At 26.9% G+C, this 6,207-nt stretch overlaps 1 non-coding gene across 1 annotated transcript; it reads right to left on the bottom strand.

The window, feature by feature from the left end:
- Positions 1–3,192: 3,192 nt before the first annotated feature.
- TRNAY-GUA lies at positions 3,193–3,279 on the bottom strand. Its single transcript is given in 2 exon segments — positions 3,193–3,228; positions 3,243–3,279. It is a non-coding gene; the product is annotated as a tRNA-Tyr (tRNA).
- Positions 3,280–6,207: the final 2,928 nt, after the last annotated feature.

Here is a 6,207-nt window from a genome sequence, read left to right as displayed (position 1 = left end):
TTTAAAGGATTTCTTACCGTATCAAATGAAAAAATCAAGCTTACCGTCGAATTGATTGAAATAGATATCTCAATTTGTTAGAGACTCGTGCTGATAACGTGTTATGAAATATAAAAGTAAGAACAAGAAGAATAAATAGAGATAACAGGGAGATGCTTCTTTATTTCTCTTGAGGGATGAGAGATCATCAGATTGAGAATACAATGAACAAAATTCTTTTATTTATAGGGAAAAATACTCCTAGTTTCTGACTAAAAGACAGATACTTCAAATCCTGATAGATATTATCTAGGTCTTATTAGATCTTGATAGACATTCACTATAATGTAAATACATTTATAACATATTTTTTTTTATTTTTTGTTTTTTTCCTTTTTAATTTTTTTTCTCAACCTTTATTTTATTTAATCTTTTTATTTTATTTTATCAACGTTATTTTTCTCTCATTCTCTCTCAACTTGTACATTTATTTTAATTTTTATTTTTTAAATATTTTTTTCATTTTCTTCTTTTTTTCATAATTTTTTTTTGGTTCTTTTCTTCGATTTCTTTCATTCAAGTTACATCTCATAAGCAAGAGTTGACACTATCACATTATAAAAGCAAAACTTATGACTTTCAAACAACAAACTACATTTTATGGACAAGAGTTGACACTACCATATTGCAGAGGCAAGACTTATGACTTTCAAACAACAAGTTATGTTTCATGGGCAAGAGTTGGCACTACCACATTGTATTTTGATTTATGAGATGTTTTATAACTCTTACCTTAGAGGCAATACTTAGCTCAAAGACTTTCAAACAACAAATTATGCCCCACGGGCAAGAGTTGACTCTACCACGTTATGTTTTTATTTATAAAATGTTCTGCAATTATTGCCTTAGAGGCAAGACTTAGCTCGGGGACTTTTAAACAACAAGTTATTTTTCATAAACAAGAGTTGACTCTACCACGTTATGTTTTCATTTATGAGATGTTCTACAACTATTGCCTTAGAGGCAAGACTTAGCTCAAGGACTTTTAAACTATAAATTATACCCTACGGACAAGAGTTGACACTACCACATTATGTCTTCATTTATGAGATGTTCTACAACTCTTGTCTTAGAGGCAAAACTTAGCTCAAGGACTTTCAACCTACAAATATGCCCCACGGACAAGAGTTGACACTACCACGTCATGTCTTTATTTATGGGATGTTTTACAACTCTTGCCTTAAAGGCAAGACTTAGCTCAAGGACTTTCAAATAATAAACTATGCTCCACGGGCAAGAGTTGACACTACCACGTTATGTCTTCATTTATGGGATGTTCTACAACTATTCCCTTAGAGGTAAGACTTAGCTCAAGGACTTTCAAATTACAAATTATGCCACACGAGCAAGAGTTGACGCTACCACGTTATGTCTTCACTTATGAGATGTTCTACAACTCTTGCCTTAGAGGCAAGATTTAGCTCAAAGACTTTCAAACTACAAAGTATGCAACATGGGCAAGAGTTAACATTACCACGTTATGTCTTCATTTATGGGATGTTCTACTACTTTTACCTTAGAGGCAAGACTTAGCTCAAGGACTTTCAAATAATAAACTACGCCCCATGGGCAAGAGTTGACACTACCACGTTATGTCTTTATTTATGGGATGTTCTACAACTCTTGCCTTAGAGACAAGACTTAGCTCAAAGACTTTCAAATAATAAATTATGCCCTACAGGAAAGAGTTGACATTATCACGTTATGTCTTTATTTATGAGATATTCTACAACTCTAGCCTTAGAGACATGACTTATCTCCTGAATTTTCAAAGAACTTCGTAACGACAATTCATGCCTTTAAATTTGATTTGATGTAAAAAAAATAAGATCCCATTACGGATTATTCAATTTTTTATTTATTAGCAAAATATAATAGAAGTTGAGAAAAAAAAATGATCAAACAAAATAGAGAAATAAAAAAAAAGATTGAGAAAAAAAAGGAAAGAAAAAAATAAAGATCAAGAAAAAAGCGAAGAATTTAAAAAATTGAGAAAAATAAAAATGAGAGGAAAAATAAAAATAAAGTTTGATAAACATGAGGTAAAAAAAGAGGACTGAAAAAAGAAAAAAGCGATCAAATAAAATAGAAAAATAATAAAAAAGATCGAGAAAAAAAAGGCAAGAAAAAATAATGATTAAGAGAAAAGCAAAGAATTAAAAAATTGAGAAAATAAAAAATGAGAGGAAAAAATAAAAATAAAGTTTGAAAAAAAGAGAGAACTGATAAAAATCAAAAATAAAAGAAAAATAAAGGTTAAATATAAACAAAATTAAAAAAAATTAAAAAAGAAGAAGAAATAGATAATACTTTAGAAAAAGAAAAAAGAGAAAAAATAAAGGTTGAGACAAATGAATTAAAACATGAAAATAAAATTAAAGGAAAAATAATAAAAAATGGAATAATAAAATTAAAACAAAGTAAAATAAAAAAAATAGAATAATAAAATTTAAAAGTAAAAATAATAAAAAATAAAATTTGAGAGACAAATGAGTATGGAAAGTTAAAAAATATATTTGAGGTGTAGAGAGGTAAAATAGTAATTGCACTATACTTAAAAGTTAAGGAAGATTATTCTTTAAAGACATTTCTTATTGGGTTCAAATATCTAAAGCCACCCATATTTGTAGGGCTGTGCAAAAACCGAACCGACCAATAAACCGAATCGATAAAAATATCTATCTATCTATCTATCTATCTTTATTATATCTTGAACCAACTCAGTTTGGCCCAACGAATTAAGTCGTACTCTGCTTTGACCCATTTTGATTAGAACAAATTTAACCCAGTTCCACAGTTTTATTGCTATGGTTAATAATATAAAGATTCAAATGAGAAAAGGTTAGAACTTAAAAGGTGAAAAAGAAAATTTATTTAAATAGTTAAATAAAGATTCAAATGAGGCTAACTCGGAAATTATGTACTGATTTTGTATTTCTTTTTTTTTTTTCCCATCTATATTGTCATGATTAAAGGCTTAAAGAAGGGCGTGTATGTTGTATTTTTTTTATTTTCTGTTTATCTTTTGTGTTTTCTCACTATTAAACTTCTTTAGTTTAATTTTAACAAATTTTTTATTGTAGGAAAATAATAATTAAAAAAACTAAAAAAATCCGAAAAATTGTAGCAAAATAATAATTAAAAAACTAAAAATCCGACCTGCCGGATTCGAACCAGCGACCTAAGGATATGCTGTTGGCCAACTACAGTCCTCCGCTCTACCAACTGAGCTAAGGTCGGAGATGTCCGTCCAACTATTAAGAATAATAATAATATTTTTAATTAGTCAATCTTAATTCACCAAATTTCCCAACCTATAAAGAAGAACAACAATAATAAAAAATGGACAAAATTTGAATACAAGATTCTATCTTAAAAAAAAAAATGAAAATCATTTGGTGGCCGTAATTATCTGTCCACTTGTGATATTTCATGTGCGCGCGCTTTATGTAAGGGTTTCTAAATTTTGCTTTGTCGATTGAATAAAAATAATGAAAATAAAGGTCTATTAGGTGTGAATGGACGATGTTTTTCATCAAAAATATTTTTTAAGAAAAACTAAAAAGATAAGTGAGTTTCTTACTTATTATTCTAAAAATAATATTTGTGTATAATCTAGACAAATACTATAAAACGTGGTGATATAAGTAGGGATTTTTGGGATAATGAGGAAGGAGCTAGGAAATTAAAAATGAAGATGAGGTGTATTGAAAGATGAGTACAATCAATACATATCGACGAGGACAATGAAGAGATTTGTATAAATAAGAATCTATCACTATTTCTTCATGAGTTGATTGTATCTATTAATTCAGTCAAGTTGTTTTAATCCCTTTTCCTTGTTTTGTTGATTTTCATTTGTTTTACTACCCACGAGGATATTGTTCATCCACTTTTGAAACTAGATAGAGTATTTAAAATGGAAAAATATACTCCTTCCGTCTCATTTTATTCATCCCAAATTTTCTAATTTGATGTTTCATTTTACTTGTCCTATTTTATTTATCAAGCAAAGACAATTTTTTTTCCCATTATACCCTTAGTGTAATTGATTACTCCTTGTTATTAGCATTTTTGAAAAATGTTGTAAAGAGGAGTACCATTACAAATACACTATTAAAAATATAAATGGTGCTATGGTATTAGTCATCCATCGATATTGGAACTAACAACAAGACACAATTAAGAGGAGTAAAATGGTAAAATTACATTACCAATCATTATTTTCTTAATAGCTGTGTCATCCTAATTTGGGATGGATAAAATAAGACGGTGGGAGTAAATATCTTAATTGTTCTTGTCAAAGAGAAAATTATGATAAACTATTGCACAAAAAAATTCTTCACCTTTTTTGAATATTTCTTATTAACCACCCTCTTATACTATATGTGCAATTTTTGTATTAAAAAAACTTCGTTTTCATTTGGGTAAATTTCATCCATGGTCACTTAACTTTATATTTATTACCCAAAAGACATTTTTCTTTTATTTATTTCATCCATGGTCACTTAACTTTGTATCTATTACCCAAAAGTCACTTTTCTTTCATTCATTTCATCCATGGTCACTTAACTTTGTATCTATTACGCGAAAATCACTTTTCTTTCATTCATTACATCCATGGTCATTTAACTTTAATCTGACCATCCCAAAAGTCACTATGACCGGATTTTACAATAATTCCATCGGAAAAATGATGTGGCAACCGTAATTAGTTCTTAATTTTAATTTAAGTGAATATATAATATATTACTCATATCTTGACCATTTTTATATCTGCACAACCCAATTTTCCTTACGGATTATTTAATTAAAGAATACCAATTTCTTAATAGATTAGATTACCTAATAAGATTATTTACATAAAAAAAATTGATTGATATTTTTATGAAATATTTCTTAATATTGCATTCATTTGCCAAAAAGGTGCATCGAAAAAGAGTGATAAACAAGACAAATTCTTCAAAACACATAAAATAGAAATACATGTATGATATTATTTTTTTTAAAAAAAATTATTTTAGTTCTTTGAAGATAAAGCAACATGCTAAAAATAGTTTTAAAATAAAATCTTTTTAATTGTGTCATTGAATAAGTATTTTCAAAATTTGTACAAATAATGTTATATTAACGTATAGTTTTATTAATAAAAATTATAAAATATAAGTACTTTAATAGATATCTAATTTTTATATTATCAATTAAATTAATTAAACAATATGTAATTTATCAAAAATTGAATATTATAATAAAAACTTTTAAGAGAATTAATCGATTAGTCAAACAATTAAAAATATAAAGACACACTCAATAAATAGAGTAGTTTATCATATTATTATGATATACCGAATGCAAAGACTCAAGTGGCAAGAAAAAGAATATGTGAAAAAAATAATTTTATCAACTACATGTCACATTTTAGAGGGAGAAAAATAATTTTATCAACTACATATCATAATATATTAGTGAAAAATAATGATTTACCAACATATATCTCAACTTTAGAGGATTTTAAGAATATATAAGTAAAATTTTATTTCATAAAAATATCAATCAAAATTTTTTTTTATGAAAATAATTTTCATTAGGTAATCTAATCTATTAAGAAATTAGTATTCTTTCATTAAATAATCCATAAGGAAAATTGTGTTATGCATATATAAAAAAAGTCAAGATATGAGTAATATATTCTATATTTATTTAAATTAAAAATTATAAACTAATTAAGGTTGCTACATCATTTTTCCGATGAAATTATTGTAAAATCTAGTGATAGTGATTTTTGTGATGATCGGAGTAAAGTTAAATGATCATGGATGAAATGAATGAAAGAAAAGTGACTTTTGAGTAATAGATACAAAGTAAATTTACCCTTTTTCATTTTTCAAGAATATTCGATAATCAAAAATGTATTACATCCAATATCTACTTCTCCTTAAAATGTTTATATAGTGATTTTATCGATGTATAGTATTAATTTCGTATTCATAAAGTTGAAACACTTTATCTCTTCTATTTTGATTAAATTTATGAGGATAAAAACATTCTAGACCGAACAAAGCGCAACAAATTTCCTAGAATTATAAAGGAGAAATAACACTCCAAGTGGCACAACAATTTTTCCTGTTTTAACGACCTTCCTCAAATTTGGTCTTGTGTAACTTTAAT

This window comes from Capsicum annuum, chromosome 9 (genome assembly GCF_002878395.1).
Source record: "Capsicum annuum cultivar UCD-10X-F1 chromosome 9, UCD10Xv1.1, whole genome shotgun sequence".
NCBI lineage: Eukaryota > Viridiplantae > Streptophyta > Magnoliopsida > Solanales > Solanaceae > Capsicum > Capsicum annuum.
This window is presented reverse-complemented; position numbering and strand designations above follow the sequence as displayed.